At 38.1% G+C, this 24,323-nt stretch overlaps 1 protein-coding gene across 5 annotated transcripts in view; it reads left to right on the top strand.

The window, feature by feature from the left end:
• The window catches only part of pde4d (phosphodiesterase 4D, cAMP-specific), a 1,157,264-nt gene that overhangs the window by 741,399 nt on the left and 391,542 nt on the right, over positions 1 to 24,323 (top strand). The window lies entirely within an intron of this gene.

Here is a 24,323-nt window from a genome sequence, read left to right as displayed (position 1 = left end):
GAGATGCATAAGCCTGAAGGCACACACACAGCGATTCAGGAACAGCTTCTTCCCCTCTGTCATCCGATTCCTAAATGGACATTGAACCCATGAACACTACCTCTTATTAAAAAATATATTATTTCTGTTTTGCGCTATTTTAATCCAACTATTTAAAACACAAAATTGATTTACTTATTTTTTCTTTCTATATTATCGTACATTGCATTGAACTGCTGCCGCTAAGTTAACAAATTTCACAACACACGCTGATAATTATAAACCTGATTCTGATCCTAAAATCGCTGTTTCATCGCGTTGGATTTCTGGATGGTAACGGAGCATGTGTCTAGTGCTGAAAGCTTATTGAAGATGCAGTTCTCAAGTTTTTCTCAAATAATTTGGTTGGTGTTTTAAGCCTTTGAAATATAATTTTGTCCATCTGGTCATGTTGCTTATGTGACTGACTCTATGCCAAATATTAATGCATTATTTATAGTTTCATTTCTGGATGATTAAAAATTGATACTGCTCAAAAGCATCACATTAAAGTAAGCCATTATTGTTGATGTGGAATATCAAGTGAATTACTTGGACACATGAGAAAGTATGATAAACAGTGAGCATAAATGTTTTGCTTTTGGTCTGTTGACCTACAATGTATGATATTAGTCAGTATTTTAGTAAATGCAGGCCATATGCCCAAAAATTTTTAAACGGGCACCTCTTAAGTTCCTTTTATTAGTACCAGTAAGTGGGTCACGCCCAAATGAAGTCAAAACTGTTGTTCCAGTGAGAAGGAATACTTTAGTAATACTATTTAATTTCATATACAGATGAAAATATTGCTAGCAAGATTAGCTTTTAAACTCTAATTACTTTGAGCAGTCTGGTGAGCTATCACCTTGAAGCAGACTGCTCACTAAAGATACTCATAGCAATGTTACATAGTGATCTGTAAGATTGATAAATTTTAAAAAATGAGGTAGATTGCAAAAATCAAGCAGCAGAGAGCTTTTTTTTTACCAGCGAGTTGTAGGGCTAGAGTCAATTAAATTTATAAGGAAGAATGAGGCCATAGTGAGATTACAAAACAAGGCTGAAGATTTTAAAATACAGGCGTTAGCATGCTAGGAGCCAGTGTAGGTTGGCTTGTACAGAAGTAATGACTGACGCTTGATAAAAGTTGAGACATAGACAACATAGTTCTAATTGAGTTCGAGTTCATGTTGGAAAAGGCAACTCCAAAAAAGGATTTTGTGCCAGTAAAGCTTTCAGTAGTCAATGAAGTGGGAATGGGCAGTGAAAGTGAGTGTTCAGTTTTTTAAAACATGTAATTATTCCTGATTGTGTCCGTCCTCAGCTAAACCACACATAAGTATTTCCTCTGTTCAGTACACTGAGGTTTCTCGGAAAGGACCTGAAATATTGATCAGAAAATCTGATACACCAATTCTGGACCTTCAAAACATCCATATGTACATAGCCACAGCATAGACTCAATTCTCACTCCTATTGCATACTTTGAAGTATAGTGATTTATTGTGTGGGCCTTCTAAGGTTACAGTATGGAAGGCTTCATTATCTGGACAGTTCGCTGGTCAGACATGTGAACATGAGCAGAGTTCCCACACAGCAGAAAATGCATGCAGCCCTACAGCAGCCAGAAAATAACTCCTGAATGTCTCACAAATGCTTGCTCATATGTACAGGATGTCTCTAAGCTGTGGAGAACCTCTACTGTGTATCACATTCATTCAGTAAGCAACTCGAAGGAAGAGTTCATTAAGGTACAGAAAATCAATCATGGATCTCTGCATGTGGAATCCAAAGAAGTTTTAATTAAGATGAGGTTCAGAACGTTCTCAAGCTATATTTCTAAGCGGGTTTAATTAAAATAATTAGATTTAATTTGCTGAAGGTAATTTTTATTCTGACCAGTACATGTGAAATGTTCAAAAGTCTTTGCTGTGTATTAACTGTGAGTTGCAAACATACCACCAAGCTTAAGGAAAATTTCTGCACCGCTGTTCTACCACTATAGAAGGGCTCCTGAGTACAAAAGACCCCTGACCTCACAATCTTCCTCGTTACAATCTTGCACCTTCTTGTCTACCTGCACTACACTTACTTATAGCAATGATACTTCATTCTGCATTTTATTAATTTGCCTTGTACTATCTCAATGCACTTTGTAATGAATTGGTCTGTATGAATAGTATGCAAGATAATTGCTTCACAGTACCAGTTCCAAAACAAAACAGTTTCTTCTCTTCAATAGCAAAGCAAAACTGGAGTGGTGTCTGACACTATTGCCATTTATTACTGTTCTTACTGAAATTGGAACTGTAGATCACGCAAATGTTAAGTGGATCTTGTTGGATGGAATATGGGTTGCTGGTCTGACTTGCATGTATACACCGCTGAATGAGATATCTGTGAGTTACTAAGTACAGATGACACAGACTTGTCTTGATACCCCATTGCTGAACGCAGGACCTGGCATAGAATTGCAGACCAGATTAAAATTTAACAGAATTCTAAGCCCAGCAAGAAAATGACTTTTCTTGAAGTATTTTAATTTGTTTTAATGCACCTTTTTTGGCTTTGTGTGTTTCAAATATTTTATAAATTTGAACTATTTATTTCTTCGTCATACTTTAAAAAAAACAAAATCCCTGATGATTTAGGCAATAGCCCAAGTTCCACGTCAGCTTTCCTCAGTCAGTGCCCATAAGGGGTATTTTGGGAGTGGGGCCTTGGTACAAAGGAACTCAGGGCCTTGCTACCTGACTCCAGACTTCACAGCGATTGGCTCTCTGCACTTGGCCCAGTAAGTGAGGATCCAAGACAGTAAACAACTCTTAGCAATATTTTCACTGGTTTTGTATAAGTTTACTTTGCTTCAAGTCCACTTTCAGTACATTACCTTGTTTGACAAATGGGGAGATGAGGCAAGATTATCTGCCCTTGAAATTTAAAAAAAACATAAAGAAGAGTTCAAATTCAAATTCACTGTGAGCTGGATGAGAAAGCATGTGTTGTGGTTGGACAGAAAGGAAAATGATTGTTGGGAGGATCAACCACAGGACTTTACTGTGCGACTTTTATAGGGAAGAGCATTGCATCCAGTCACCTCCTTCAGTTTCCTCTCTGATCCAGCCATTGTAAAGTTAGAAGTGGTTTTGTTGGTGATTTAGTGAAAAATATTATGAGGTATCTGCTTCATGAACGCATGGATGAGCAAATAAACCGTGCCGTGCAAGTGACTAGCTGCAATGAGAGCGATTCCAACAAATTCTTTTGGTATATAAAATTAATATGATATCATCAACTTCTTGGTGGTGGCCATAAGCAATCGTATTGTTGATATAGTATTGTAGTTTCAAGACCAGGTGAGAGGAGAGTGAGTCACCCATCACTTGAATCCTAGTCCATCCCATCGAGTCCTGAAATACAAAATGTCATTTGTCTGGAATGTAACTTTTACATCATTGAGGATAAAGTAGCCTAATTGACTGACCATCTCTCTACACATTCCTCTTTCCATGATGTGTACTTCACAGCTGCAATGTTACAGCAACGTGCCAAGACTTATCAACTGTACCTCCAAAGACAGAGTCTTTTCTAAGTAGAAGGATAATGGCAGCAGCTGCATAGGAGGCCCCTTCAAGTTACAACCATCCAGACGTTGAAGTGTATTACTGAACCTTCATGGATGATTTTTGATTTGAAATTTGAAATTCTGGAGCTTACTGGCTAATACCCATAATGTCTGGATAATCTTAGAAAAATGTTTTGAGAAATTTGTTGCTGGAGTTCTGACATAAATATGCTCTCTTATTTATCAATTCTGGGAAATAGCCTTTGCACTTTTATTAAATTAAAGCAATAAATTGGGTACTGTCAAACAAGATAAGCATAGTGAATTTTATAAGCACTACAAAAATATACATGCACATTTTATTTGTATTTATAAAATTTAAAGAAAAACTACCAATACAGCAAATTGGTGATCAAGATAAATGTAAAATATGGATTTGCTGGTTCTTTTAAGAAAATTTAAAATTAAGTGAGAACTAAGTGCTTTGCTCTTCATTCAAATAAGAGCATGTTTAACTGTGCTCAACTTTACAGAATTTTTTTTTTGCTCTCTCCAACAGATCATAAATATTTTCCCACCTGGCCAATAAAACTATTACCGTATATTAGATTCTGTTCAGTGCACTATCAGAATTTACTGCTTCCACTCATTTTGCATTTTAATTTTGGACTACTTCGAACTTTTTGGGAAAGGTACACAAGTAAGGAAAAGTAGCATTGAGTATTTGAGAAATTAAATATTTTCAACAAGCTGTATTACATTATCCTTCGCAAATTTTTGTTTTTTATTGCTGTTATCTCTCATTAGATTTCCACATATCATTAGCAACATCTTTACTAAATTGGTACAAGTCCTTAGTGACATAATGCTATGCCCTTACCTCACTAAGCTGTCACCAGAAGATTTAATATGCAGTACATTGTAATTTACTTACTTTTAATCTCTAAATTCACTATGCAATCACTATATGAAATAAAATTTCAACAGACCCAGCTTGTAATAAATCTCTTCTGATGTTCAATGCTTCTGTGACTAGGTTATTTATAATAGTAAATTAATATAGCTTAATTAAATCAAACAAAATTCTGAATTTGAGCACGTTGTCATTTTGTGGTAAATGTTGTTCATCAGTTTTGTGGTTTTATTGTGACGGAAATACTATGTTTGCACCATGGAAACTACTCTGCAATGTTTTCATTTTACATTACTTCTATAATCCAAATGTTAGTTAGGATGTCAAGAAAAGTTATGAGTAATAAAATTAATTTTGTTTCCAATATTTCCTAGATGGGGAATTTCACAGTGACTTCACACAAAATAATTATGAAAAATCTCTGTTTTGTATCAGAAGCTTTTAAGTCCCTGTAGGGGGAAAAAACACCTGAGATGATCACAAACAGGAGAAAATCTGCAGATGCTGGAAATCCAAGCAACACACGCAAAATGCTTCATCAGAGTCTCGGCCTGAAATGTTGACTGTTTATTCTTTTCCATAGTTGCTGCCTGGCCTGCTGAGTTCCTTCAGCATTTTGAGTGTGCACTTGAGATGATGTTAGGAGGGTATGATTTTGGGAGTCCTCATTGTTGACTCTCATAGCATGAAATCCAATGTGGATAGCAACCACTTGCTAACAGCCACTAGCTGCTGTTTCAGCTTCTTATCGTGTCTATCCATCACAGTCATAGTTTTCCCCAAACAGGTTTTGATGGAAAGCTTGGTCCCTGCAAGATCAGAAACTATACACAACCTTATGACCAAAATGCCTGAGTCTTATCAAAATCCCAGGTGGGCATTGTGGCAAGACACTGTTTCATTGCCTAACTGATGGTTGGTTTAGAGCCTTCTGAATTGTTTATTTCTCCTCTGCCTGGACAGGAAGCTACCCACACTGACTCCACTGCAAACTAGTCAAATTGCCCTGACCATATTTCTGCACCAGGTGCAGCTCCCGATTAACCATGTATAATGTATCTGGTATTATCGTTCTGCAGTTTATTTTGACTTTGTCTAGCCACAGCTTTCCAAATGTCTGATGGTGCAGTTCTAGCAAAAATATTCAAAATGCCAACTACTTAAGGCAGCCAGAGATGATTCTTCTCCCGTCATTTTGCACCATGTCTCTTTTTACATACATGAACATTGCATTACCATATTAGGAAAACATATGTGACACTGGCGCAACACAGGGTTAGATTGAAGTTCTCACCATGATTGCATATGCCTTTGCTTTAAACTTTAAACATCCATATTTTAAAAGGCTTTCAAATTTTCTGCATATGGCTTTAGTTAGTGTAATGTCTTGGTTTGCCTCAGGGTATATTGAATTTATACATATAGTGAGAGGGACATCATTCTTAGTGGTGTTTAGCTTTTAATTCACACCCTGGAGAAGCTGAAATGACATTTCTTTGGGTTTGGTTTGAGTTGATTAGCATTCCAGTAGTCAAAGAGTCTGGGGAGTATGGTTGTTAGTCTGCTCTGCCTGGCCAACTCCTCTGTTTGTGCTTCTATTATTCTGTTGTGGTTGGATAGGTGTGGAGGTCATATATCAGCACCCCTGCTCTTTATTTTCTGTATTTCCTTAGGGTTTGTACTTGTGTTGGAAACACCTCAATAGGCGAATAACACTGGGAGTCCTTCTGACTGCTAAGTTCACTGAATGAACTACACCAAAATGTATTTGATTCTGCTGATGATTCAAAGTTCTTCAGTGTTGAATACCACTTTAAAATCCCCTGCCCAGTGTAAGTTAAATACTTTTGTTAACCTCTACGTATTCCATATCCTTTATCAAAGTCAATGTACTATCAAAGTATGTGTAGGTCACCATATACAAACTTGAAATTTATAGGAAAATAAAGAAGCACAATAGAATTTATGAAAAAACTATTTTTTCATTATTTTTCTCTCTCTTTCTCTGCGCAGTCGTTCTTGATCTTTTTAAAATTGGGTTATTTGGGTTAGTTGTGTTGTGTCTGCCTATAAGCAGAGAAATCTCAAGGTGTATGATTTATACATTCTTTGATAATAAATGTGCTTTGAATCATTGAATCTTTAAACAAAGCAACGCCCACAAAATGCTGAAGGAACTCAGCAGGTCAGGCAGCATCCGTGGAAATGAACAAACTGTTGATGTTTCAGGCTGAGAACTTTCTTTGGGATTGTAAAGGAAAGGTGAAGGTGCCAGAAAAAACTGTTTGGGGAGATGAAGGAGAAAGGAGAAGCCAGGTGGGCAGGAAAGGTAAAGGGCTGGAGAGGGAGGAATCTGAAAGGAGAGGAGAGGGGACCATAGGAGAATGGGTAGGAGGAAGGGACACAGGGGAAGGTAAAAGACAGTTGAGGAAAAGTTAAGGGGCCAGAGTGGGGAATAAAAAATGAGGGGAGTGGGATGGGAATTTTTGTTAACCAGAGGGAGAAATCAGCGTTCTTGCCATCAGGCTGGAGTCTACCTAGACAGAACATAAGGGGTTGCTCCTTCACCCTGTGGGTGGCCTAATCTTGGCAAAAGGGGAGGCCATGGACTGACATGTTGGAACAAGAATGGGAATTAGAAGTTCGACTTTTGGCGGATGGAGCAGAGGTGCTTATCGAAGCAGTCCCCCAATTCACGAACAAATACTGACAAACAACCAATGTGCAAAAGAAGACGAATTGTGCAAATTAATAAATAAATAACATTGACAATATAAGTTGTTGAGCCTTTGAAAGGGTGTCTGTAGGTACATCATAATAGGCTGTATGGTTCCTCTACCAACTGCATTGGCCAAGTCCAGAACGACTTCAGAATACCAACTCAATGGCAGTCCTCCTTGAAAATCCTCACCAATTAGCCTATCATAGCAGAATGAATAGTTCAAAATGAGCTACCCGTGGTCATTCATAACAACAGCATTGTGATCCATCATAACTGCAACCTCATAATCTGGTGTAACCCCCATGGAACCATTTGAGCAAAGTACAGAGTGTAGGAGAGCATATCGAGAGTAGCCTCAGTTGTGCTTGCATTTTAAGGGTCCAGCTGGTGCATCTATTACACAGAACTGAATGTATGACTGTTAGTGGAACCAGCCTGCCAGAACTGGAAACTTCAAGATTGGACCAAGTCACTAGTCCTGCCACATTCACTACTGAATGCTGGAAGTCAAATACATTATGAATAAAAAGAGAAAACTTCAAGATTACTTCTCTTTCTCAACATTGCTGAGTCCTACACATCCAAATATGATCCTGACGATAATGTTGGTTATTTGTGCTACAGAATTTGCTGCATTTCCAAGCAAGCAGTTCAGATATGATGACAATGCCGATGGAAAGAGAACATTTTGGAAACTTTCTCAAGGATTTCTTTGTTTTTCGTGAGGTTTACTTATCTCTGCGCTGAACTGAGCTGTGGCCTGCTGAATGGGCCCCTGAATCGGCTGCAGTGATGACTGGCTTCGTGGCTGCGGTCTCACTTTTGTGACCTTCTGTTCTGAATGCTATTTGCTTACTTTTATTGTTTGCATGGTTTGTTTATTCCTGCACATTGGGTGTCTGATGGTCTTTTTTTAATGGGTTTTATTCGGTTTCCTTGTTTCATAGCTGCCTGTAAGGAGCCGAATCTCAATGTTGTATAATATATACATACTTTGATAATAAATGTACTTTGAACTTTGGACAATTAAAATAGGTTAAATCAAATTTGACTAATCACTGCTCCTCCACCCTATTCTCAATCACTAGCAATGTGACTATAGGAATTGTTAAGAATTCTGCCAAATATTATTTCTTTACCTTTGACTTTCTCACTGATGGTGAGCTAATTTCTAGAGAAGATGAAACATCACCAAAGTAACCGCTGTCTGAGTATGGCATCTATGGGTCCGTATTAAATTAAGGTTAATTATAATCAAGGGGAAAACTCTCCATTGGTTGGATTATAACCAAAACAAGGGAAGATGATTATACTTCTTGAAGGCTTAATCATCTTTCTTCGTTCTTACATTGACCTTCCTTCAGTAGGTCAATATTATCTTTTTCAAGAAGATTGTACACGACTGCTTTCCATTTTCCACTATAAAATACAGTAGTGGAAAATTCCATGCCTAATGCCGCTAAACTGGACAACTTGATCTGAAAAGTTGCCCATGTACTGAATGCACTGTTGCAACTCTCCAAAGCTTCTTCAAAGCTATCTCAGAAACCTATTACAAAGAAGGACATGGGATGGTAGTGCATGTTTTTGTTATTATCCGTAATTTCTCTCCCATCTATGATAACATCCAGATTTGGAAACATTGTTGTTCTTTGCTTCAAAGTCGAAGTCTGGACTAAAGTGATTCCAGAAGACAGCTTACCACCAGTTTCAAATTAAACTGTTCAACAGGATGATAAAAGGCATGAATTGAGTGGATAGCCAGAGATTTTCCCAGGTTGGAAATGACTAAAACAAGGGGGAACATAACTTTAAGGTGATTGGTGGAAAATATAGGGGGTGATGTCAAAGGTAAGGTATTTACACAAAGAGTGATGGGTATGTAGAGCACCCTGCCGGGGCAGTGATAGAGACAGATTCATTAGTGACATTTAAGAAACTCTTAGGGTGGCTCATATATAATAGAGAAATGGAGCATTATGTAGGAGAGAAAGGTTCAATTAATTTTAAAATAGGTCAAAGGGTCAGCACAGTATTGTAGGCCTGTATTGTGCTCTAATGTTCCATGTTCTATAACAATCACGTCTCTTTGTACAGATTAGAGCAAGTTTGGGCGACTGAGTGTTAAAATACTTCTGGGTTTACCTAGCTTCTGGGTGAACATAATATTTTGTTAAGAATTCTTTTTAAAAGTAGATGACGATAAAATCTTTTTAAGTAAAATTGAAAGAGTTTTCTGATTTGGCATCTTAGTCATGTGTTCTAAGATTTCCAACTAATAATTTTAACAACCGAAAGCAAGCATTAGTGTAAGTTTAGTTCCTGCTGTATTTTTCCTGTCTTGAGCAGACCAGTCAATGCTAATTTGGTAGAAGTCACAGTCTTTGGTGCAGTGGTTTACAATCAGTCAGACTCCCAACTACAGACGTCTCTATATCAAACTGCACAGTGTACAGTGCAATGGGCACAGTTTGCAAAGCAGTTTGGCCATGTTATTTTTTTGATAAAACTGCTTTGCAGATGGTGGCTATCTTGAACACTGCTTAAGGGTGTCATCAATCAAATTCTTGACAGGATTGGGAAAGCTGTACTACATTTACAGCAGAACTTGACAATTTCCTTTTAATGGGTGTTCCTTCTACTGGCTGTCTGACTGCAATTACATGTAAAATTAGCAAGCCATAGTCACCTATAACAGAGTTATGTTTTTGCCTTGATTTTTAAGTAAATACTTGACTACAATTTGCCAGTAACTGCCTATTATTGACTGTTCCTTAAAAAATATTATTTAACTTTTCATTACTGATCTGCAATGCCCAGAAGCAGACTGAAATTTCTGCAGTTTGAATGCATAATTTGGTGGAAATTATCATGGAGGTGATTACAGCTTACCAAGCAGATGTCTTTAAGTGAGTCCTAAAGTTTTGTACCATGGAACAATAATTGTCAAAATTATATCAGGCGTGAAACCTGTAGTATTACTAAGTACATAAGAAAGCAGCCGACAATATGAACGTAGGGAATCTTAAGATCTTGGAAGGGAAGTGGTGATATTGGTACATTGAACAGTGGGATATAGCATTTGATATGACAGACCTTCACTCACCTGACAATGTGTCATAATCTCTTACAAGTCCTACCAATGGGGCAGGACATATCCTTGGATGATGAGGGAGGTGCCTGTGTGTTATCTGGAAAAAGGTAACATTTTGATCATGGAGGCACTAGAGACTGCTGATACTAGAATTTAGAGCAAAAAGCAAATTTCTGGAGGAACTTACCAGGTCAGACTGCATCTGTGGAAGCAAACAGGTGGTCAAAGTTTTGGGGTTTTGCATTGAGACCGAATGTAGCGGTGAGATAAGTATTATAAAGAGGTGAGCAGGAGGGTGTGGCAAGAGATAGATGAAACCTGCTGAAGAGGGGTATTTTGGGCAGTTGAAGCCAGAGGTGAGGAGGAGGGAGGTCAAAACAAAGGCTGAAAGGTCAAATGTTGAGACAATGAAGAGTTCAATATATTTAGAAAGTGATAAGTAGGACTAGATGGTGAGATGGGAGAAGCTGGGTGGATCTGAAGAAGAAACAAAGGAATATTGGGTGGAGGTGTGCGTTAACAAAATCTGGAAAATTCAGTATTCATCCCTCTGTATTGTTGTCTGCTTGGACAGAATATGAGGTATTCCTCATCTTGCTGTGTTCTTCAAGTTTGTTCAGCCTCACCCTGACAGTAGAGAAGACTGATAAAAGGCAGGTCACAGTGAGAATGGGAAGAGAAGTTGGATTGGCATACCTCTGGGATCCTAGGGAGGCAATAGTTGATGGAGTGCAGGAGCTTGTCAATGCATTCAACTGGTTTACGCTTGCTCACAATACAAGACCATATCACCATAAGACATCGGAGCAAAATTGTACTTTTTGGCCCACTGAGTTTGTTCTGCTATTCCATTATGGCTAATTTATTATCCCTGTCAACCCCAATCTCCTGCCTTATCCCCATAATATTTGATGCCCTGACTAATCAAGAACCTATCAACCTTCACTTTAAATATACTCAATGACTTGGTCTCCATAGCCACCGGTGGCAATGAATTCCATAGGTTCACTGCCCGCTGGCTAAAGAAATGCCTCCTCATTTCTTCAATCTGAGGCTATACCCTCTGGTTCTAGACTCACCCACTATAGAAAATATCATCTCTACTTTCATTCTCTCCAGAACTTTCAATATTCTGCAGGTTTCAATGAGATTTCCCTGTCATTCTTCTAAACTCCAGTGAATACAGGTCTAGAACCATCGAACTCTCTTCATCTGTTAACTTTTTCATTCCTGGGATCATTCTTATGAACCTCCAATAGACTGTCTCCAGTGCTAGCACATCCTTTCTTAGATAAGGGGCTTGAAGCTGCTCACAGTACTGCAAGTGTGATCTGACCAATGTCTTATAAAGCCTCAGCATTACATTCTTGCTTTTGTATTTTAGTCTTCTCAAAATGAATGCTAATGAACAATGCATTTGCCTTCGTTATCACCAACTCACCCTTCAAGTTAACATTTAGGGAATCCTGCAGAAGGACTCCCAAGTCCCTTAGTTCCTCCGTTTTTTTTTTCTTTTTACAATATTTTTATTCAGGAGAAAAAAAAAAGATTTACAGAGTGCAACACATAGATACATCTCAACATAACTTGTGTACATTCATATATTGTAATAAAATTGATCAAAATGTTATAGCATAACACATAAAGGTATACCACTCTGTAATCAAAAATTTAAAGGTAGGTCATACATCACAAAAGAAATTTTTTTATATATAAAAAAAGTCAACCCCCTACCAACTACCAAAGAAAAAAGCTGATGGTTGACAATGGATAATTAGAAAAAAAAACATATTCACTTAAGAAGAGAAGATAAAAATATACATAAAAGTCTGTGCACTGTTAAACTTTATAAATTGGAAAAGTAATTTAGGAAAGGTCCCCAAATATCATAAAAAGATTGTTTTGAACTTAAGACTGAGCAGTGGATCTTTTCTAAATTTAAATACAACATAATATCACGTAGCCATTGAAGATGTGTAGGAGGGTAGACTCCTTCCATTTAAGCAAGATTGCTCTTCTTGCTAAAAGAGAGGTAAAAACTAAAACCTGTAGGTTAGGAGTATTTAAAGTTATATCTTCATTTGCAATAATACCAAACAAGGCAGTAAGGGGATTTGGGTCAAATTGGACCCTAAAAAGTTGAGAGAAGGTATGAAATACTTCCTGCCAAAACTTTTCAGTTGTAGGACAAAACCAAAACATATGAATTAAAGAGGCATCAGCAGAGTTGCATTTATTACAAAGTGGAGAAACATTCTCCGTTTAAAAATTTTTTTTCCTTATTATGAAAATAGTCTGTCTTTAGTCCTTCTACCAAAGGGCAAGACCATACTCTTCCCTACACTATATTCCATCTGCCACATCTTTGCCCATTCTCCCATTCTGTCTGCTTCTTCAACACTACTTGCCCCTCCACCTATCTTCATATCATCCAAAAATTTGCCAACAAAGCCATCAATTCCATCATCCAAATCATTCACATATAAGGCGAAAAGAAGTGGTCCCAACACTGACCCTGTGAACAACACTATTCACCAGCAGCCAACCAGAAAAAAAATCTTTATTCCAACTGTGTGCCTCCTGCCAGTCAGCAAATCTTCTGTTCATGCTTGTATCTTTCCTATAATACCATAGGCTCATTACTTGTTAAGCAGCCTCATGGGGGGGAATTTGTCAAAGACCTTCTGAAAATCCAAGTAAGTGCCATCCACTGACTCTCCTTTGTCTATCCTGTCTGTTCATTCCTTAAAGAATTTCAACAGAATTGTAAGGCTAGATTCCCCCTTAAGGACACCATGTGGACTTTGGCCTATTTTATCATGTGCTTCCAAGTATCCTGAAACCTCATCCTTAATAATGGACTCCAATACCTTCCCAACTACTGAAGTTGGGCTAACTGCCTATATTTCCTTTCTTCTGCCTCCCTCCCTTCTTAAAAAGTGGAGTGACATTTATAATTTACCAATCCTCCGGAACCATTCCAGAATCTAGTGATTCTTGAAAGATCATTACTAATGCATCCACACACTCTTCAGCTACCTCTTTTAGAGCCCTGGAGTGTTGTCTATCTGATACAGGTGATTTGCCTAACTTCAGACCTTTCAGTTTCCCTAACACTTTCTCCTTGGTAATAGCAACAACACTTAATTCTGTCCCATGTCACTCTTGAATTTCTAGTGTATTGCCAGTAACTTCCATAGTGTTTTGCTTCAGTCTTCACTAATTAAATTCCTCCGCCATTCCTTTGTCATCCATTACTAACTGTTCAGCATCATTTTTCAATGGTCCAATACCCACTCTTGCCTCTTACTCTTTATATATCTGAAAAATCAGTTGGTATCCTCTTTAATATTATTGCTAGCTTACTTTCACATTTCATCTTTTCTCTCGTTAAGGCTTTTTTAGTTGCTTTCTGTTGGTTTTTTAAAAAGCTTCCCAATCCTCTAACTTCCTGCTACTTTTTGTAATATTATATGCTCTCTCTTTAGCTTTTATGCTGTATTTGACTCCTCTAGTCAAAAACGGTTATCTCATTCTCCTTTTAGATTTTTTCTTCATCTTTGGGATGTATCTATCCTGCACATTTTGAATTGACCCCAGAAGTTCCCGTCATCCCTACAAGTGTTCCCTTCCAATCAACTTTGGGCAGCTCCTCTCTCAGGCCTCTATAACTCTCTTTACTCCATGGTAATACTAATATATCTGACTTTATATTCTTCCTCTCAAACTGCAGGGTGAATACTATCATATTATGATCACTGTTTCCTAAGGGTTCCTTTACCTTAAGCTCACTAATCAAATTTGGTTCATTTCATCCAATCCAGAATTGCCTTTTCTGTAGTGAGCTCAACTGCAAGCTACTGTCTAAATCCATATTTTAGGCATTCTACAAATTCCCTGTCTTAGGGTCCAGCACCAACATGATTTTCACAATCTACCTGCATATTGAAATCCCCTATCACTATCATTACATTGACCTTTTTACATGCCTTTTCTATTTCCTGTTTTAATTTGTGTCTCACATCCTGGCCAATATTTGGAGGCCTAAATGAAACTCCATTCAGGTTCTTTTTACCCTTGCAATTTCTTAACTCTACCCACAAGGATTCTTCATCTTCTGATCCTATATTACCTCTTTTTAAAGATTTGATTACAATTTTTACCAGCAGGGCCACCCCACCCCTCATCATTTGACAGCTTAACATCCTTAAATGTTAATCTCCCAAATATGATCTTCTTTCAGCCACGACTTAGTGATGCCCACAATGTCATACCTGGCAATCTCTAATTGTGCTACAACATCATCTGCCTTCTGTGTACATTCATATGGCTTCCTCTAAATCAGAAAACCCAAATGTAAACTATCTTGCTCTGTCCATAGGTTTTCCTGAGCTCCCAGTTACCATTTTGCAACCCCTTCCCACTCCCATGTATTCTGCCTGTGCTTGATCTTCTCTCTTACCAGCCAAGCAAACCGGAAGAAGAGTATCTCATATTCCATTTAGGTACCCAATGGTATGAACATCCAATGTTCCAATTTCAGTAACCCTTGCTCCTTTGATCCGTTTGATTCACCATTTTTCTTTTCCTCCTTCTTCCAACCCCCCACCCCCACCTGACTCTATCCACCCATTGCCCTCCTCCTCACCCGGTTTCATCTATCACCTGCCAGTTCCTCATTCACCCCCATTCCCTCTTCTCCTTATGCAGGCCATCTCCCCCCTGCAGTCTCAGTCCTGATGCAGGGTCTTATGCCCACTGAGTTGCGTCAGTGGTTAGTTTTTGCTCCATAATTCTGAGCATAACTGGTCTTTGAAACACCTCTCCTAATTTTACAATGTTTGCTTACTTAGTGATATTTCAAAAAGAATAAAATGAGTTAACTTTTGCTGTAATGTAAGAGGAGCTTACTCTGGCAAGTCATGATTATTATTAGCAGCTTTTTATTGTACTTCTGTTGGTATAATCAGAAGCAGAGATGAAATCTTAGTACAGAAAACATTTTGGCCTATAGGCATGCTGCAGCTTGTTTTCATCAACTCATTTCTGGCTGTAAACTCCTCTGTGGCCTAAGCCTGATCGGCCATGAAATCAAATTCAGCTAGCTGTGCTCATTTGGAAATAAAATGCTTTATTCCAGGATTATAATTTGAAGTTGGAATTTATTTCTTACTGTAGTGCCACTGATTTTCACATAGAAGCAAAAAAGTTGTTAACCTTTTGATCTGGGTAGCTCCATATTTATTGTACATTTATCACATTGCTCAAATTGACATGCTATTGCAGCAATCAGCTACACGTAGTGGAGCTAATTAAAAACTGTAGGAAGGCAACCTCTGTGGCTATTATCTAATAGATAAAATACGTTTCCCTGAAGGGACAGTATATTATTAATCTAACGAGGTTTTTGTTTGGGTTATGATTTCATTCAATTGCTTTCATATTTAAATAAAAGTATTCCAGTTCCTTTTTCAAATAATTGCAATCCTGATTCCAATATTGGTAATTTTTGTACAATTATCTCACACTGATCAATATTCAATTCTTAGAAGATGGCATATTAATTCTTTGCAACATAGTGTTTCTTATGATAGTTGTACTATTAAACTAGCTGATTTCATTGATCAAACAGCTTTTTAAGTTTTCATAGATTTGCTTTTGAGCTGGGATGCTATTAGAAATGATAAACAAATGGATGTAAATGGGGAATTGATTATAATAGTGTACCTTAATGGGTACCAACATAATAATTGTTATGGGTATTTTCGAGTAATTATCTGAGACTTGATTAGATTACAGGTTTAATTTACCTTTTTCTTTTATGGATCCTTTTTCTATTTATACTTTACTGGTCATCAAGCAGCTGAGGTTATTGTGAAATTCTCATGTCTACTCAATTGTGAAATATTCATGACTGAGATATCAGTTTTATTGTGGAGAGAATTTGTTTGCATAGGTTGTTCATTAAAGTCACAGTATAACTCCAAACTGTGTGTTTAGTCTTAATTTTCCATTGAATCTCCACTCGAATCTGCATGGACCTGGTGGTCTGGCGGATTGGTCTTAAAGCCATTCCCCCAACTTCTCCTGGGATTTTTCTTCAGTGGAGTCAGCTATTGTTGAAGGTATCTGTTATGGTATAGAATCTTGTCATTGGAAGTAAATTTCTTAAATGTATCCTTAAATGGAGCTTCCCGTAGAGCTGCTGGGGTGCCTTCTTCATGATTGCATTGGTGTGTTGGACCCAGGATAGATCCTCTATGATGTTGATGCCCAGGAACCTGAAGCTGCTCACCCTTTCCACCACTGACACCTCAATAAGGACTGGTGTGTGTTCTCCTGACCTTTCTTCTTGAGGTCCACAATCAATTTTTTAGTCTTGTTCATGCTGAATGTGAGATTTTTGTCACAATACCACACAGGCAACCAAACCTCATACGCCTTTGTTTTGATTTTGCCCTCTGAAATTTTACCCTCGATAGTGGTGTCACCTGCAAGTTTATAGATAGCATCAGCTGTGCTTAGCTGCCACATTCATGAATGTAGAGGGAGAGCAATGGGCTAAAAGCCCACTAAAAGGTGTGCCTGTGTTGATAGTTAGCAATCCTACCTATCTGGAAATTCATCAAACATACTGCATGGAGTGTTGGTATACTTCTGTAAATCATTTGAAATAATGATCAATTTCACCAGTCAACTAATTTGAGTATCATTATACTCAAATCATAAGTATCGTCAACACTCCATAAATTGTATCCATTCTTCTTAGATTCGAATCTGAAATTCTGGAAAACTGCATGATTCTAGATTTTTATTTACGTTTCAGAAATGTATTTTTCTGTGAAACCATATAGCCTGAAGAAAGCTGTGATTATTTGTTTAATTTTGTCTGAACGGCACATAACATTGAGTTGCTGGTTTACTAGAAGTTCCAGGGAGGACTTTGTTAGTGTTTGATAGGAAATGCAGTCACTTGAAATACATGATTGTTCTTGCTCACATTGATTATGTGAATTATTTCTTTCCTATGCTATATTTAATCTTATTAGCTGTCTGACAGTGAAAATGTCACAGTAAAAAGATCATCAAAGAATTTGCATATACCCATCAGTTCTCTTTACTTTGCTGAAGCTGTTAGACACCAAATTTTTATACTACCAAATACAATCCTTGTTTTCTCAAACAAGATAAAATCTGCAGGTGCTGGAAATGCAAGCGACACACACAAAATGCTGGAGGACCTCAGTAGGCCAGGCAGCATCTATGGAAAAGAGTACGGTCAACATTTTGGGCCGAGACCCTTTATGTGTTCATTGTTTTCTCAAAATATTTTCTCACATATTTTTTTTAGATTCATGATTATAAATTGAGGCAACACAATAGATTACCTGATTGGAAAGCCACAAGCAGCAGCAGCAGCAAGAAACTGAACCATACCAGAAGCCAAAAGTCAAGTTGTAGAACAAGCTGTGACAATTCATTGTGCTCTATTATATGGTACTCTGAAGACTCTGTGCATTTATTCAATTTTGACATAGATAGAAGACTCAATCACATTTGGCCTTCATCTGTTGAAGATTATTTGGAATAATTAAGGCATTGCAATGATCTGTCATGTTCAGGTAATGTTACATTTTTATAAACCAGTTTCCATGTGGTCACTACCATGTCACCTGAGATGTGACATGAGCTGGAGTTCAGACACATGGTCTTTGCACCTGAACTTTCTTTGTCCTGTTGCTTATCTCTGCTCTCTTCCAATATCAATCATAATCAATTCACCTTCCCTCTTCCTATCCTTTGGGTTTAGTGAGACCTAATTCACATTTTTTAGGTCATGACATAAGTCTTTACCATCTCATTAACCATTCTTGTAAATACATCAAGTAGAAGAAAAACAATTTTTAGGCCTAGAAATTCAACCATTTATCACATTTTTATTTAATAAAATTTATTTTCAATTCAGTACTGTATTCCAGGCAGGAACAGCAGCCTTATACCAAGAGGCTGCTGGGGCACTCTTTGAGTGATACCAATGGTAGATAACATATAGTGATGCCACTCTCTCAATTTTCTTCGGGGAATACACAACAGATGAAAAATGAGAGCCTCATCTGCTAAAATAGACATTGGCTGTGGAGAGAGGGCGTGCTTATATAGGACACAATTTTGATAAAGATTGCCAATCTGACACATTAACTGTTTTTCGCCTTTCATAAATGGTACTTGACCTGTTGAGTCATTCTAACACTTTCTGTTTTTACTCTAGATTTCCAACATCCGCAGTTTTTCTTTTTGAATTTTAAGTAGGGTGATAGTTTTGTCGTCTTTTTTGGATTCATTAGGTGACCTAATCCCCACCATTTCTGCTGCTGGAACCCACCTCTAAAGGATGGCATAATTTGTAGGAGACAACTAGTCCACGCATCACTTTGGATCAATGGTAATTCAAGCAGTATGTCGGGAATCACCATTTTAAGAGCTCTCCAAAAGTTATTAAGTTGGAGATGCAAAGTCTTGTTTGTTTTTCTCCTCCTACCATGAAGCTCAGATGCACAAAATTAATTTCTTTGGAATCAAAATGGCATAATGCTTTGCACATAATATTTATAACTCTGTTGTTCTCTTGAAACCTTGATAGTCTTTGTAAACCTCCAGTGTCATCCTATTTCAATGTGTTTCTTCATTTATTTTATTTCAGTCTATCTTCTAATATAAGAAATGAAACAATCAGTTTCCACCCAGCTATGTCCTTTAAGGAGCAGGAAGACCATGATCAGATGATCTGTTTTGTTGATGTTGGTGAAGAGATAAATATTCACCAACACACCGAGACTATTTCCCTGTGTTTAGTATAATGCTACAGAATCATTTACATCCACCTGAGAGTCTAGACAAGGGTTTTCTTTAATATTTTGCATGAACAACACATTTTCGACTACTGACAGTGGAATTGTTACTTGGGCTTTTGGTTCAGGCCTTTGTTATCAAGAGTTACCAATCTACTATCTCAAAGATGAGAGTGCTTCTTGAGGTGAGCTAGTGGGACTGCAGAAGGTAAGTGTTGGTCCAATAAGTAAAAGAATTCCTTCATCTAAGGCAGCAGTCATGTGCCAAAGAGGTGAAATGTTCTTTTAATAGCCAGATAGAAACAATTACTATGCTTCCAATTTCTTCATGAATAAGCCAGTGAAATATCTGTACTCTTTTTGCTAAGAGCTGTGCTCATAGTTTTAGAAACATAGAAAATCTACAGCACAATACAGGCCCTTCGGCCTACAAAGCTGTGCCAAACATGTGCCTACCTTAGCTCCATGTAGTCATCCAGGAGACTCTTAAAAGACCCTATTGTTCCCGCCTCCATCACCGCCGCCGGCAGTCCTTTCCATGCACTCACCGCTCTGCATAAAAAAACTTAGCCCTGACATCTCCCTGTACCTACTTCCAAGCACCTTAAAACTGTGCCCTCTTGTGCTAGCCATTTCAGCCCCGGGGAAAAGCCTCTGACTATCCACATGATCAATGCTTCTCATTATCTTGTACACTTCTATTTTTAAATTCTCCTACTCCATGGAATGCTTTACAACAGATGGCTGTGCATAATTATTTGTTAAATTGTAAGATTTTTGGACGTGAAGGTTCAGGTAGATAAGTGAACTGGAAATACAACTGGAACTGCCTCTGACACCTCCTCTGCCACCTTCTTCCATAAATTCAACGTTTCTTGTAGGACATCCGTGAACAGTTAATCTGCTCTCAGGTTAACCTGAATGGTCTTCCTAAACAATCCATTGCAAATTAAAGGATTCACTACTATCCAAATAAAAGCTCCCTCAAGAGGATGAAGAATTAGATCAGAAAAGTGAAGACAGGATGAACAAACTGAGAAAATAAAGCAAATGTCGGAACCCAGAACACAGGAACATAAGAAACGGGAGCAGGAGTAGAACAGATCTTCAAATGTTCTCCTCCATTTAAGAAGATCATGGTTGATCCAATCTTGGCATCAACCCTAATTTCCTGCCTTTTCCACAGACTCCTTGGCTTTCAAATTCTGTCAATCTCTGCCTCAAATAGATTTGCCTCCATAGCTCTTTGGAATAGAGAATTCAAAGAGCTCTTGGTCTGATGTCAGAATTAGTTCCTCCTTATTTCTATCTTAAGTAATGAACCTGTTATGCTGAAATAATGCCTCCAGGTCATTACTTCAGAATGACAGGTCAACTATTTAAGAACTTGATATTGAATTCCCTAACTCACTGGCTTACTCTTGCATACTGTGTATCGGTGCTCAATAAAGCAGTCAGCCAATCTACATTTTTTTTTCTCCAATGTAGAGGCAGCCAGATTGTGAAGAAATTCAAGTGAACCACTACTTCACCAGGAAAGACTGCTTGTCTCCCTGGATGGTGGGAAGGGAAGAGGTGTTGCACCTCTTGGTACCATGTTCCCTTTGGTCAGGGAAAATTCCAGTGGGGCAGCAAGTGGTGTGAGGGTAAGAGAACAGACCAGGGAGTCACAATAAAGTGATCCTCTTAAATGGTGAAGGTGTTTTGTAATGGTGGTATTGCAATGTAGCTTCATGTGCAAGCTCACCAATACCTTGTCAATTTGCATTAAAATTTCCTGACTTTTATCTCCCTACTCTTTGCCTTAATAGGCAACATTCATTAGCCTTCCTGATACTTTGAGGCACCTGTCTGCCAATCCTTCATGTTTCAGGTACCAGGACCCACAGATACCTTACCATGGTAACATTTTGAAGTTTCAATCCCTTCCACAACTGCCATTTTTATTCTTTCTTCCAAAGTGGATAACATCATTTCTACCACTTGAGCACCATGGTAGCATAGCAGTCATCGTGATTCTGAGTGTCAGAGTTCAGAGTTCAATTCTGACATCATCTGTAAGCAGTCTGTACGTCCTCCCTGTGGAATGTGTGTGATTTCTCCTGATACTCCAGTTTCCCTGCCCTCCTTCCACAGTCCAAAGATGTACCAGTTAGTAGGAAAATTGTCTCTTGATTAGGCAAGGGTTAAATTGGATGCTGCTGGGCGGCATGGCTCATGGGGCCGGAAAGGTCTTTTCCATGCTGTATCTCAATAAATAAATAAAATACCTCCCAGCTTCAATCAGCACTTCCACTCCCCCTTCTCCATTTGCTTATTATTCTTCCTCACATAATTGTTTGCTGGTTCTTGCTCTATCCCTTCCCTTCACCTTTTCATATTGGTTATCTGCCCTGTCTCGACCAAAAATCCCAACTGTCCATTTCCCACCATGAATGCTGCCAGACCTGCTGCGTTCCTCCAGCATCTTGTTTGTTGCTCCAGATTTCCAGTCTCTTGTCCCCACGTATTCCCCACCTTATGCGCTCTTACTTTTCGCGGCATCATGTGGAATCATGCACAAAGGCAGCAAAATAAAAACAATATTCCTCCTCAGCTTGAGCATCAATCCATTTTTCCCAATTCTGAATTGCACGCTGCTCCAGCAGTATGTTTCTGAGTGTTTAGTCAAACCACTAGTAATGAAAACTAACACTTATAGCAAAACAAAATGCAGTTACTTATTAAGAACAGTGCTCGACTCTTGCACTTAAACTGCTGGTGACTGATAGTGGGGAGGAAATAGGTTCAGCTGTAGACTTGTTGGTGAAGTTGGTGAGGGAAGTGGATTATCAGGTGGTAGGTCAGTGTCCAGTTCTTTGGTAAAAGCTCTATTGCATGGTTTTGGAACCTGCTTGGACTCATGCAGACCAGGAGTGGCACTTTCAAACATGATCTAAATTCCCAGAAGGGTTGTTGAACATAATTATACATATCCGGCCTTCTCAGTATGCTGTTGTGTCAGACACATTAAAGGCTTTACAAGGAAAATCAAGGATAGAATTGGCAGTGCACAATGGTTTACTCAAATCAAATTCAATGAAAACCCCTAATAATATGGAACATAATTATTCTAGAAATTTCAGTAACTCTCCAATTAATTCTATCATCATTTATTCAATAAGATGTGCACAAAATTCTTCAATGATGAGGTGTGAAAATTCCCTCACTATTTATATCCAAACCCACAGGGAGGTGGTAAAGGACAAGTTTTTCTGGCTACTAAATTAACCACACCGTACATAACTTTATGCCTCATTGTTATCTGAGAAATAAATTTTTAAATATAAATTTAAGGGTGGCACAGTAGCGTAGCAGTTAAGGTAACACTTTACTGGATCAGTGAGATTGGGGTTCAATTCCCACCATTGTCTGGAAAGAGTCTGTGCTTTCTCCCCGTGCTTGTGTGGGTTCCCTCTGGGTGGTCCGGATTCCGCCCACATTCCAAAGACATTTCAGGTTTGTCTGTTGGCAATCGGAAGCATGGCAACACTTGGGAGCTGCACCCGGCACACCCTTGGATTGTTTTCTTTGTTGACATAAATGATGTATTTCATTGTTTTTATTTCAATATTTCAATGCACATGTGACAAATAAAGCTTATCTTTAAAGCTAATCTTATTTTTTTTAATTACCAAGTGCTTTCTGTAATAATTCTGCATGAATGTAGTCCCACAATTGAAGAATAGTTCTTGTTCTGGAATCAGTTTGACACCAGAAAGAAAGCAGCACTGATTAATAAGAAATGCAGTCATGCAATTGTAATTTTACACTGATATCAAAGTAAACCAGCTGGAGGACATTGTCACAGGTTTTATCCAGATCTTGGCATTGATGTCCAGCCTGAAAATCTGTTAGAAACTCAGGAGCAGCAGACTCCCCAGCCATTTCTGCTATTCTGTTAGGCTGTGAATGATCTCTAGCGTGACTCCGTTTTCCTGTCTTTGATCTCAGATGCCATAACCCTGCAAAAATCTATGAACTTCAGTTTTAAAGATTTCAACAGACTGCACACACAGCCTTCAGTGGGTGTAAGCTCCAGATTTTCCATGTCACGTTCTACAAAAACTTGCTCATAGGTTTTATTTTTAATTGCCCAGCTACAATTATGATTATGTCCCAGTATTATCTGATGAAGAATTTGAGTACTTAGCTTTTATGAACATGCTTTATCACATTACTTTTAAATTCCTCAATTAGCTCATTTCTCAACTGTATAATTTAACTTAACTCTCTAACTCAGGTAGTTTGAATAACAGTTCATCTTTGCTGAAGTTCAGTGACTAACACAGAGCACAATATTGCAGAAATACAATATAAAGGTAAGAAATGGAAGCATCGGTTATACTGTGCATCTCCTCAAGCCGTCCTTATCACTCATTGAGACCGTAAATGATGCTGTGACTCCAGTTCACTTATCACAAACCACCTTGATGATTATGATAGCTCTCATGCACCAGAATCACTCTGCCATTTGATAGAATAAAACAAGCAGTAAGCTCTTTCATATTATAGAATTATCACGTAATGGAACTGTCACACTTACCATCAAAGAACTAGTCATGTACCTGTATCACCCATTGCATGAAATCAAAATAAGATTAAACATTAAGCAAATGGAAATTAGTTATATTAGTGGCTCAGTTGTTAGCATACTTGCTTCTGAGACGGCAGCTTGCATGGGTCCAGAATGGAGACTTGAGCACAATCATTTCTGACAATATTTTAGCTCAGTGAATCGATGTTGCATTATCAGAGGTCAAAGTCAAAGTACATTTATTATCAAAGTATTTATACTACATACAGCCTTGAGATTTGTCTCCTTACAGGCAGCCACAAAACAAAGAAACCCAATAGAACCCATTTAAAAAAAGACAGTCAAACACCCAATGTGCCGGAAAAGAAATAATGCAAACAACAAGAGAAAGCCAGCTGCTGTGGTTCACGATAGATACTGGCTTTACAATGAGTCATCAAGGCAAGGCCCTGTTTGCTCGCTTGGGTAAGCATAACTGATCCCAAGGCAATAATTCAAGGAACAGCAACATTTGTACCCTGTATCCTGGTGGAAGTTTATAGAGATTTATCGAAATAAACATTTGCTCTTTCCTGATGAATTCTCC

The sequence above is a fragment of the Hemitrygon akajei genome, chromosome 13, assembly GCF_048418815.1.
Source record: "Hemitrygon akajei chromosome 13, sHemAka1.3, whole genome shotgun sequence".
Taxonomy (NCBI): Eukaryota; Metazoa; Chordata; class Chondrichthyes; order Myliobatiformes; family Dasyatidae; genus Hemitrygon; species Hemitrygon akajei.
Note: the sequence above shows the minus strand (reverse complement) of the source record. Positions and strands in the feature narration are given on the sequence as shown.